Source organism: Citrus clementina, unplaced genomic scaffold (genome assembly GCF_000493195.1).
Source record: "Citrus clementina cultivar Clemenules unplaced genomic scaffold, Citrus_clementina_v1.0 scaffold_3, whole genome shotgun sequence".
Classification (NCBI taxonomy): domain Eukaryota; kingdom Viridiplantae; phylum Streptophyta; class Magnoliopsida; order Sapindales; family Rutaceae; genus Citrus; species Citrus x clementina.
The window spans coordinates 38,927,832-38,940,830 of NW_006262339.1; the positions used below are offsets into that span (position 1 = coordinate 38,927,832).

The 12,999-nt window shown below is 29.4% G+C and overlaps 1 long non-coding RNA gene and 1 pseudogene across 1 annotated transcript; both read right to left on the reverse strand.

The window, feature by feature from the left end:
* Positions 1-1,418: 1,418 nt before the first annotated feature.
* Positions 1,419-3,644, reverse strand: LOC112100042. The gene is made up of 2 exons (XR_002906297.1): positions 3,065-3,644; positions 1,419-1,719 (listed from the first exon to the last, which is right to left on the reverse strand). It is a non-coding gene; the product is annotated as an uncharacterized LOC112100042 (long non-coding RNA).
* A 4,118-nt stretch (positions 3,645-7,762) lies between these two features.
* On the reverse strand, positions 7,763-11,995 carry LOC112099969 (annotated as a pseudogene).
* Between the last annotated feature and the right edge of the window lie 1,004 nt (positions 11,996-12,999).

The following is a 12,999-nucleotide window of genomic DNA, read 5'->3' on the forward strand; positions in this document are numbered from 1 at the left end:
TTTAATGCCGTATTTTTATTTATTATAAAATTTTGGGATTATTTTTTTTAGATTTATAGAATAAAAGAATATTATGATCAAAAGAATGTTTTGGTATCCTTTAGTCAAAATTTAAGAACTTTTGTAACCAATTCTCCAGGCCTTAAAGGTGCAAATGTCCTTTTTTCTTTTTTTAAACTAACATAATTTTTTTTTTTTGTTTTGGTTACATATATGCATTTTTGTTAGGGATTAATATGAACATGATTAAAATAACCTAGTAGAGAGAAAATCATCCACATGAAATTTCGGTATAAATCTTGTTGCCGTTGTTTCCAAGCACAAGTGAAGAGCGCGGTTTAATGAATGGCGCGTGGGAGAAAAAGGATCAGTAAAATAATTTTTTTTAGGGTTATTATCATTTCATAACTTCAAAAATTGAAAAATATCAAATGACTATAAGAAATATTGTCTCCTATCATTTTCCTACTATATCTTTACAAAAATATCATTTTACTACTTTTCCGTTACCCTTCATGATTAAAAAAATATATACTTGAAGCTTATTTACAAAATCCAACTCTTCCACATTTATTCGATCATCCAAGTTTCTTTTCCAACATTAGGATATAAAAATGGAATCATTAATAAGACCAATTTGTAATCCATTTATAAAAATGGATACAAAATACCAACATAATTCTTTTTGCTGGAATTATGATATATGAATTACAAATTTATCTTATTAATGATTCCATTTTTATATCATAATGTTAGAAATAAAACTTGGATGATCAAATAAATGTAGAAGAGTTGATTTTGTAAATAATTTTCAAGTATTTTTTATAATCATGAAGGGTAAAATTAATATTTTGTTAGTCAATTAATTGTTCAACTAACAAAAAAAGTAGTAAAATGATATTTTTGTAACAGAAAAGTAGTAAAATTATATATTTTTTTAAAACATAGTAGGAAAATGATAAGGGACCATATTTCTTATAGTCATTTGATATTTTTCAATTTTTGAAGTTGTGAAATGATAATAACCTTTTTTTTTTAATTGGCACTTATCTCTAGCAGGATTATCCGAGCCCTATTAATTGTGCAGTGAATTCAATATTTTTGTGAGTCCAAAATTCGAAATTTGTTGGTTATGTACTAATTTGTATAAAAGTCAGTTTCTACGAGAGTTTAAAATTTTATTATTACTCTTGTTTTACGTTAGAAATCTAAAAATATATGGGTAATTTTTAGGGATATCTCCTGAGGTTTCGCGTGTTAACACTCAGATGTAATGTATTGATATAATTATAAGTAGTTCCCCCGTTGTTAGTTTCCCGTTATATTGACTGTTAGTAGGCTGATTAAATTACTAAAATACCCTTCTTATCAAAACAATAAATTATCAAATAAAGTTTTGAGAACTGATGACAATAAGATTACCTGGAATCACAAAACATTTAATTGACCAACATAATCCTCCATCTAAAGAAATTGATATCGCCTATTTAAAAGACAAACAGAAGCATAAGTTTCTCTTAATTAGGTACCTAAAATGTATTTCCATGTCTACTAACCTGATAATTCCTCCATGAACTAAACCCCTCTTGAGGATCTTGAATAGATTTATAGAGACCTTGGATAATTTCCTCATGGTGTGCCTGAGCAGAGACAAGTCCTTTGTACATGATTACTTCTGGCCAATCCATTGAGGCCACCACCTATCTCAGTCAATTCAATCTTTTAACAGAGTGAATTATCAGGACACAGAAATAAAATATGAGTGTACATATAGCCACTATTGAAAGACTAGAGTATTCCCCTGGTTATGGATGGGTGACATCTACACCAAATATAATTGTAGGTCTATCAGTTACAAGAGGAATTCTTTGCTGAACAATATCAATGAGCACAGTGTTTCATCCCCTAACCTGATAAAATTACAAATAGCAAACTTAATCTTCATTACCAAGAAAGCAAACCTATCAGTTTAACAAGAAATTTGACACTCCCAACCTAAAAAATTTCTTGAACATCAAAATTTAATTATTTGAAAAAAAATTACAGTAACTCCAGCAAATCAAGTCTTAAATTAAATTGCAACAAGATATCATCTCCTACATGTTTTCCCACTAACCCTTATATTTGTTCTCACCATATTAGCCAGAATATAAAAAGGTAAAAAAATGGGGGTAAACTAAACCTTCGCATTGATTTTAAGAGCCGCATTTTCGAAATACTGCATATTGAGCCTTGATGCCTGCTTAGGCTAATAGCATTGTGAAACAATCCCAAGTTTCATTTCACAAACTCACTTAATTCTCCTTGCAAGTAGAAAGCCGATAATGTTGAAAAAATCAATGCTGATATAAAAATTTAATCATGTATTAAATTTATCACTGACCATATGATCCGCTAACATCAAGTAAAATAATTATCAACAGCTGAAGTTGTTTTCCCTGCTGTATAGTCCGATTGTGAACATCTACAAGTGCCTTCTCAATTTGATCTGGGTTGGATGAACTTATGGGAATGACAGGCTACGGGTTAAATACCAAGTATAATAAACACGCACCCCCCAAAAGAAAAAAGTAGGTTCAGAAAGGCCATTAACTTGAATTGCTAACATGAATTACAAAATAAATAATATTACCATACCATTCTCTTGCTATTACACGTCTACCAACCCCTAACAGAATTGGAATCACGCATCCTGATTCGAATGCGTAGAGAAGTTCACACAAGTCCAAACTTCCACTCTCCCACTATTGAACCATTTTTATAAAACCAAATTTTCACAAAATAATTTAGTGTGAATAAATAAAAGCTCCTCACTCAGAAGACAGAGTGAATTCAGCTGAACACCAAGTACATACATTCTAAATACCTAAATGAATTTCAAATAAAAAGCTCTTCAAAGATGAAAAAGTATATAACTACATACAAATTTCAGCATGCTAAAATGATTAAAAAATATATATATTGTTTATGCAATAATCAGAAACTATACGATCAACACAATGCAGTCAAGATTAATTTCAATATCCATAGATAACAAAGACACTTTCATACTAAGAATTCATACCCAATTATTCAATAAGCATAGTCTACTTCAATTCTTTCAACTTCAGCACCGTACAAGCAAAATGACAACTTCATTGATAAGCTTAATCATCTCTATCAACACTAGTAATCACCAGCTAATCCAAACCCCACCACGCAATTGCCTTAGCAACATTCGTGGGCTCCCAAAAGGTCAGGTGGTGAAAGTGCGAACGACTTCTTCACATTGCAAATCCTTATATTTCCAATCAATCCAACCTAATTAACAAACATTCCAAATTCCTAATAACACAGGTGCTATTTAATAAATCCAAATAATTACCTGCAACAGCGAGTATAGGTATCATCCAGGATCATAACTGTGTCCGTAAAAATTGCCTGTCTCGTCGGCAGACCAACACTCCTCCAAATTAGGGCACTTGCCCTCTTCACAAAATGTGTGAAGCATCGACCTGCCCAATTTTTTTCTACATCTGATTGTAATTATCGCCTCTGGGAATCGATGCCTTCATCCATTTGGCCTTTGCCAGAGGCTTCTTTCGATTATCACCTTAGCTTCATAAATTCATCAAATTTACTTTAACACAACAGTCATCTTGCAATTTCAGATGTGAGTCACTGATTTTATCACATCCAGATTTACCTTTTATTAACCGACTTCCCCGGTATTCTTTAACAAAAACGTGGCTATCTTTGAAGCGTTCAATTGGCCACTTTTAAATCCAATGGTTACATTGAATGAAGACAAAAGGCGTTGTAAGGCAGGGGTGACTTTAGATATAGGCGGACAAGGCAGTCGCTTAAGGACTCATATTTTAAGAAGATCTCATTTTTTGAGTATTTTCTTCATAATTCTCTAATTAATAAATTTTTTAATACGTATTTTAAGAAATTAAGAGTTATTTTTGATAAAAAAAATCTATTTTTGGAAACCTTAATTTGAAAGAAATATAATTAATAATATTAATTAACCATTAGTTGATTCATTATTATTATTTCCAAAAAATTATTTACCTTTTTAATTATTCAATGTTAGAATCTTTGATTTTTAGTATTTCTTTTAATTTCTATTAAAAACCTTATAATCTCAAGAATTAGTAAATGAAAAAAATTTCTTGTTCTTTTCTCTACAAAGAAAATTATTATATTCATTGGTTCATGTAAAATAATTAACTTCTTAAAATATAAAGTCCATTTTTATTTTTGAACATCAATTCATCATTTCAAAATTTTGTACTCTATCATTTTAAATATTCTATTTGAAAAAAATATTATTTTTATTTATTTTTCTTTTTGTTTTTAACGGTTTTAATGGAATAAAAAAATATATCTTCTTGATTATTTTTTAGGTTTATTTTTAAAATTTTTGATCTTTTTTTATTATTATTGAAATTCAAAAATTAAAGATGAAATAAAATTTAATTCTTTTTATATGTCTTTGAGTATTGAAATTGTAAAATCAATAGAGACCTCATAAGAAAATTTCGCCTAAGGCCCCTCAGACTCTAAAGTCGGCCCTGTTGTAAGGTATAACTGTTGCAACATAGGCAGACCCTATAAAGTGAGGTATTTTACAATTGAAGGTGCGTAACACAGAGCATAAAGTAGAGAAGTAAAATTCGGCTTCTTTCCTAAAGAATATGAATTTAGCTCATAATGTTATGTTGATTTATTTTCTTATATTCTTTTCATCTTTGTAGAGAGTCTATGTGGATCTTACATCACTAGACATTGAGGAATTGTTATTGATCACTTTGCGAAGTGCCTTGAGGATTGTGGATTAAGAGGGGTAGCAATTATTTAAGAGAAGTAAATTCAGTCTAAGGTTGAGTAAACTATACGGTAATAAACTGTAAGTGAGAGTCTTGCATTTGGTAAATCCATAAGTTGTAACATCCCAACTCAGTGAATTGCTTTTCATCTAAGCGTGGCCTCGTGCATGTAGGATTGATTAATTTGAATTACGTAAAAATCTCAATGTCATTTAATTTTTGTAATTTATTGTATTTTTAAAAAAATTAATATTTTTAATGCAGATGAACAGTAACTGAGAACATTATCGATGAACAATAATGGTGAACAATATTTTCAAAAATTAATTAAGTTGTTAATTTTAGGGTTTTAATTGCCTACATTTATTTACAATAGATCTAAATTCCTTTCACCATGAAGAAATATTAAATTGAATTTTTTTTCCAAAGCTTAAACGAAGAAGATCAACTTGTTTGTCCATGGATGATGCCTGATCGACTGACGAATTAGTAGAACTTCTCAATTGAAGGTAAATCTTGATTTTGAACATCGATTTTGTTAATAACAATTTTATGATTGTCTTGATTTTGGAAAATGAATTTCTAGTTTCCAATTTTCCGCCATTAACAAATAGTTAATAACTAGCCAACTTAGAAACTTAAAAAAAAAAAATCTCCTCTCCACTTACTAGAAATTAAAAACTAATTGAATGCCTCTTTATTATTTAAAATAATAATTCATTGTCATTACATTGTTAGTGATCCAATAACCTTTATATATAAAAATATTTTTTCCTCAGGTTATGGTTAGGCCACAAAAGACTCCATATGCATTCTTTAAGAGAAAAGATGCATAAGAAAATCTAACTTTTTTTACATTCAGTCCAATTAATATTGAACCTTTAACCTTTGACCAAGGCAGTGTTTTACTAAATCTCCAAGACTTGAACTAAGAAAAAATGATAATCTAAACTCTTTACAACGTGATTCAAGATTACTTCAACAAAAATGAGATTATCCTGTCAATGAAAATAATGAAACACGTTGAGCTTTTTTTCCATAAATTCTTTGGGCCCTATAGTCAAAGTTGGCTTGTTCTGCCCCGATATTAACTAAAGACTTAATGTAAGTTTTGCCTCATTATTTAAGCACATTTCTTACTTGGGTTTATATAGTATTGCATTAGCTTTAAAACACAAACTTATTTAATCAATGAAAACATGTTTTATTTATATATAATTAGTTAATAAAATGTAAAGTTGAATAGTTGAAATATTAGCTATCGCCAGTATTATCATTCTAGTATTGATTAACGTCAATTTTGGTACCATTAGAAATTTTATTGTTACACAACAATATATGTTTCACTAGCAATAGAGTTGTCATTCACTGTAGATCTATGGTTAAAATTTTGAATCTTGCAACTTTAATCATATATTTATGGTGGCAGGATGCTCTATTTTCAGTGGCATATGCACCATTGTGTAGCTGCAATGATGAGGATTCAAATGGTACCAAAACTAACATCAAACGATATTGAAATGTGAATGCTAGTGGCTGTTCTTGATGGCTGATGATAACCATAGGTGAGAAAATTGATTTTTATTTTTTAATTTTATTTATAAATTTAATAAAAATAAAATTATTAAACTCTTAAGATATGAAGAATCATAATTTTTTTTATACAAATTAGAATATAAACATTTCTATATATAATATTATGTAAGTATGGTGCCATACATTGTATGATATTAATATAACACAATATTAGTGTAATACAATCTAATATAATACATCCTTTATAAAATAAAATAATACACTTTCATGCAATACAATGTGTCAAACGTATCCTTAGGAAACAAATTGTTATGATGCATTTCTCAATGATTTAGACAATTCCAAAAATGATAGTAAATTTTTTTGTGTGGAAAATAAAATGACCAAGATTTAAATTTCTCTTAAATGAGTGGGGAGAAGATTGACGGGATTACCCTTAGGGTAATTTTTTTTTTAAATGATACTTTGGTGAAGCATGAAGTTAAAGTCGAACATAGCTAAATAATTGACCGGTGCTTTAGGTAAGTTTATATGGCGATGTATAAATGTTATGTACCTTCTAATATTTAATAGATGAAAAGAGTTTACAGAGATAAAAAGGTTATTTCGGGCTAACCACTCTTCACATCAAGACTCCTCAATTTAGAAAACACTTATCCTATGTCCAGAACATGTTAGTCACAATATACATATATATACACAAACAAATTACTACTTTTAACTCCCAAATAAACCACATCTAAACTAAGTATAACACAATAACGATTGGATAACATGACTTAAACTGTCTACACGAACTAAACGTGATTTGATCATCAAAGCAACTAAATTAAATGTGGACGTACGAGGGCTACTTTACAAGGCAACAAAAGATATACATAAAATTTGAGGAAACAATAAGGGAAATTTTATTTATTGAAATAAAACAAAAAATACACTTGAGGAGGAAACAATCTTTTTTGCCTCAAAATATAGAAAAAGGTCTAGAAGACAGCATGCAGGAGATGAAATCAACAGCAAAGATATACTGCAAGTGATGAAATCATATATTTGGTCCGATGAAACCGCAGCTGATTGGTAGCTAGCTAGAGCTGATAATGATGATCTAATAATCATAAGGATCAAATGAAGCACTAATCAGATCAATTAAGCTGTTCATTCTCGACATTGATTGCTTCCATTTGCATGTTTTCTGCAACATTATTATTGTCAGATCCATAAACATTAATATTGTTGTTGTCTAGTTGGAGATATTGTTGTTGCTGAACTTGTCCGCCAGAAAAATCAATGAAACCAGGGTAATTATAATAACTTGGTTCATGATTATTATAATAATTATAATAACCCAAGAAACTGTCTTCGGGATAATTGCAATTATTAGACTCAAGATTTGGTAGCTGTATTGGTGAATCCTACAGCAGCTGCTGCTGCTGCTGTTGTTCTTCAGCAGCTGATCTAATAATATTCTCCAGCTCTTCTTGTACACTAGGTTTTCCCTTATATTTGATCTTACAAAGCCTCCAATCCTACAATTTAAATATTAAATATATAAAACATTTTATATATCGAGCCATTACAAATTAAAGGCATTAAAGTTGGACTTATATATCCTGCAGTACGAGATCTGACGGCACACAATGGCCCCATCAACCCCACATAAAGTTGTGTGTCATGTAAATGTCAGAAAACACTACTATGTATATCACATATTGCCCCCATAAAGCATAAAGTTCTATGTCATGTAAAGTATCATAAAATCTTACCCTCATTGCCCCATCCCCCATTGGTCCCTTGCCCGCATAAAGTTGCGTCATATAATACAAACTATAAAGTGTGTAATAAAATCTTAGTACGCATATACAAACACATTCAAACTAAATGACGTAGCATTTCTAGAAGCTTATGTAACTTTAAAGGAGACTGAGTTACTAATTGATTTGGGTCTGACTCCCTTAACTATAGAACTTGAATTAATAAATGTTGTTAACGTCGGTTTGGGGTTGTTTTTGAAAGGCTCAAAAGTGAATTTAAAAAGTTATAAACACATTTCTGGAGTTTGAAAATATCTTTTTAGAAATCACTAATGGCAAAATTATTTCATTTTACAGCAGATTTTATGAAGCAAAAAAAAAAAAGAGTAATTTTTCAAAATTTAATTTGAAGAATTAGTTTTATATTTAATATAATTCTATATATATCCGTACGTATATTATAAAAATTTAAAATTATCCGTATTAGTTAGAAAATAAAATCATTAACTTTAAAGAGATTATTCTTATTACCAATAATATTGAGATAACAAAATAAAAATTAAAACTGATAATATAAAATGATTATCTATTTATCTTAGTTATCAATAATTATATATATATATATATATATATATATATATATATATATATATATATATATATATATATATGTATGTATATGATAAAAAAATATTATATATATGTTTATAAATGTGTATTTACATTTTATTCAATATTATTTTTAATTCAGTTATTTATATTTTTACAGCAGTTTAATAATAAGATTTACTAAATACATAGACTGCTTTTAAAAGTCACAACATTTTAAAAATAAATTATATTAAATGTTTAATCGATTCTCTTTACATTTAATTATTTTCACAGTACAATTAGCTACTATTATTTTAAAAACAATAGTATTATCAAACTGGACGTTAGTCTAATTGAGAAAAACTTGTTTAACTGGAAAGAGATTAGTTGGCTATAGCTAATATTAGGGATCAAGGGTCTGATTGATAACAATGCTTTCTTTGTTATTAAACACACAATTGTAATGCCGTGGCTCATCTTTTAGTCAAGCTGGCTTTTTTTATTTCTCGAGGACCGAGAGATTTATTTGAATTAAAGATTATCCCATATAAATTGTTAGTCTCATGTAACTTTTTGTTATGTTAATTACATATAATCGATCGGTTATCTTTTTTTTTTCCTAAAAAAAAAACCTAAATGATGATCGCGTTAGTTGCATGTTACTACCTCCATATTCTCCACTAACTAATTTATTTTGTAACATTAGTTATTGATATTTGGTATTACTCTAATGAAAAAAGTTAAACTGAATTAAAAAAAAAAAGTGCAAAGAAATGATGGTACAAACCGTTGTGTAGGATTCAAGGCCGTATTCATGCATAATCCAATTAGTCTTGATGGCTTTGTTATGCTTTGTCCTAGGATCATGAGGTTCATCTCTGCTGAATCTGTGAAATGTAAGAGGTCTCTTGAAACCAACTAAAGTTTGATTATTGTAATTAGCATAAACTTTCTTAACACGGCCTGTGGCTCTCCACCATCCTCAACCTGAAACTTCTCTCGAATCGTTCTCCCTCAAACAGAAGTAAAATCTTTCGTTGGTGGATAGTGCAACGTTGTAATCCCCTGCATGTACAATATCAACTCATAGGTAAAGTAAGATTGGTAAAGTAATCATTATGTGATTCACAATCAATCATTTTATTTGATAAAGACAGAGAGAATTAGCGTTTGTAATTTGTTTTCATTGTTTTCATCTTTACTTCGATTCTTTTCATATCTTGATTCTATCTGCAACTCTATGCAATTCTTTTAGTAATCAATTATCTTATTTCAACGTGTCTCTCTTATTTAAGTGATTTTTATTTTTATAATAGTACTCTATAATTAATATCTTAAAGTAACAAACAAGAAATTAATTAATATCAAAATAAAGCTCCTTTATTATTTTGTTTTAATAAATTACTAAAAATGAAACATAAGAATAAGGTGTTTTTAGAGATCAGTCCAAATAGGTCCTAACACAAAAATCTTACAATTATAAACCATTAATGTGTCGTTCAAAAGAATTGAACCTAGTTTTGGAAGTGGTGAATTCGATCTTAATTAGGACAAAAGCCTTTTCTATTCTCCACCGTGTTTACTATTTTAACCCTTACTTTCTACTCCATTTCTCAATAAATTTAATTGAGGATGGAGAATATATCCCTATACAAGAAACATTTTTCTTATCCTCTACATTAGCTATTTACTTATTTTCTTTTATAGCAGTTACTAATACTACATAAGAATAGTTGTATAAAAGTAAAATCAATTCCAACAAACCCTTCATTAGTATATTGCAATAGTATTCAAATTTTAAATAAAAATTAAAAAAATCATCTGCAACATATATCGAAACAATATCAAAAGAAAAATGCCTAGATTAAAATAAATAAATTAAAAATATGAAATGAGATAGGGTGGGAAGTACAAAACCAAGTCCTATCCCTTCAAAAATTTAAAAATTATACGCCCCCATTCCCCAAAATCTCCACCTTATTCCCCCAAAAACTCATCTTAATTTCACCCTATTTGGAGCATATCCCTGTGGAGCCCCAAGCTCTTAAAGAATTTTGCTATCTCTACTAAAAATTGTGCTGTTAATTAATTAACTCATGTGTTTCAAAACTTATGCAAAACATCTATGTTATATATATATATATATATATATATATATATAGTCCATTAGTATTCCATTAAAATCTATTTAATTAATTATTCTTTACTTCATTCAATGATTTAATATTTAATTTGAATTTTAAGTTATATGAGGCAAAAATATAATTTTGCTCCTTAAAAATTAGATCCAATAATTATTAAAGTAACGGCAAAACTAACTCGGTAATTAACCTAAACCTTAGTGACTAAAGGCAAATTAATTTACCCAAGTTCTACATGTGCAGAGAGGGTTTCGATAACTCTGGAAGATATACGATGATTAAAATTGAAGATGCTGTACAAGTTATCCTTTTTGCGAGCTTAGAGTTCCGTCGAGGGGAGCAAAAAGTGGACATGATTTGTAACAATTTAAAAAAAAAAATAGTGGCCTGTGGGCAAATTTCATAATTGTGGAAATTAAAATTTCTCGTGCAAATTGTAAGAGGAAATCAGTAAGTTTGGAGAAGAAATTAGGGAGCAGAAGCTATAAGCTAGAGAACGAAAGTGCAAAAAATGAACACAAATTCTATCATGCTATGCTACATGTGACATTTAATCAATGTCAAAAAAAAAAAATGAAGCGAAGCATATGACAGAATGATCAAAAAGGGAAAACAAACGATGATCTGAGAAAAGGTACAAGCTAAAGAACGCAAGTGCTTCCTTACCCTTAAAAAAAAGTGCAAAAAATTAAAACAAATTCTGTCATGCTATAATGCATGTAACATTTAATCAATTGGGAGGGGTAAAAAACAAAAGAAGAAGAAGAAGAAGAAGAAGAAATGAAGCACGTGCATGACAGAATGATCAAAAAAGGAAAACAAATGATGGTGTGAGTCTGTGAGAGAAGAAAAATGAAAGAACGAGCTCAACACATGCATATTGAAGAAATGCAAAGCCCTAAATAAAATGAAGTGAATCTAAGCAGCGATAGAATCTCAAGGACCAAAAATAAATGAGACAAACCAAAACTTTGTAGTATGGAGATGAGAGAGAAGAAAGAAGAGATCTTAACAGACATTGAAGATGCTGGGGATCAAGCTCATATACACCTCTTTCCACAATGAAATCGCCATAAAGCTGCATTTCCTGCCCTGAAAGTTTCCTAAAAAGAAATTCAATAAGCTCCTCATCGGTGGGATTGAACCTGAATCCAGTCGGCATCATCATCATAATCAATGAATAATTTTTTTTTTCTTTTACTCTTCTCTGAATCTTGGAGAAATCCCTGCAAAGAGATACATGTCTTCTTTACCCTATATAAAGATATTAGGCCAGGAATTAGAAGCAACACTATTCATTTACAGCAGTCAAGGGTTAACGTGTCGTTAACGTGTCTGTAATGGGAGGGGTCGAAGAAAATAAAGATATTATAATACTTCTACTGCATTCAACATTTCTACCTTAATCAGTACACGTAGGGCCGGCTGTGGAGTACTGAGACCGTAGGTGATTTTTTTTAAATGAATTTCGAAAGACAAATTACATATGTCGATGGCACGGAGGTTTATAGCAATTCCCCATTAGATATGTGATGGTGCGAATATCTAGCAGAACATGTTGAATTTTCTTTCAAATATTTCTAAGAAACCAATTTTCAATAATGTACATTTTGATTTAAGAACAACTCGAGGAGGAAAATATATAAAAGAATATTGTTAGAGCTACAAACTCTAAATCTCATTTATTTTATACAAATTGATGTGGTATAAAATATACAAACTAATAAAAATTATATTAATCATGTGGTGAAACAAATGGTTTTATCTAATCCAATGTAGCTGCCAACTACTTGAGTTGGTAAAATCTCTTGTGTTAAAAGCAATAGATTTAGGGTTCGAACCTCGTTTACGTAGTGAGAAATGAATTGAGTTAAGTGGTGTTATCCGGAGAAAAATTATTATGTCACATGAATCTGTATAAAATGATTTACATAAAAAGTGATTTGTGGTTTTATCATTGATGACAGTTGTTTATTTGTTAGAAAGATCTTCGATAGTTTCCTTCAATTATTACTTTATCTGAAAGGTTTTCAAAATCTAGTGAATTCTTAAAGTAAATTGTAGTCATGTATCATGCATGTTTAAAACAGTGGCGAAACTAGAAACTTCTTTTAATATAGGCTAAACTAAAATAATATTTCAGTAAACATAAGTTATTGGCACTAA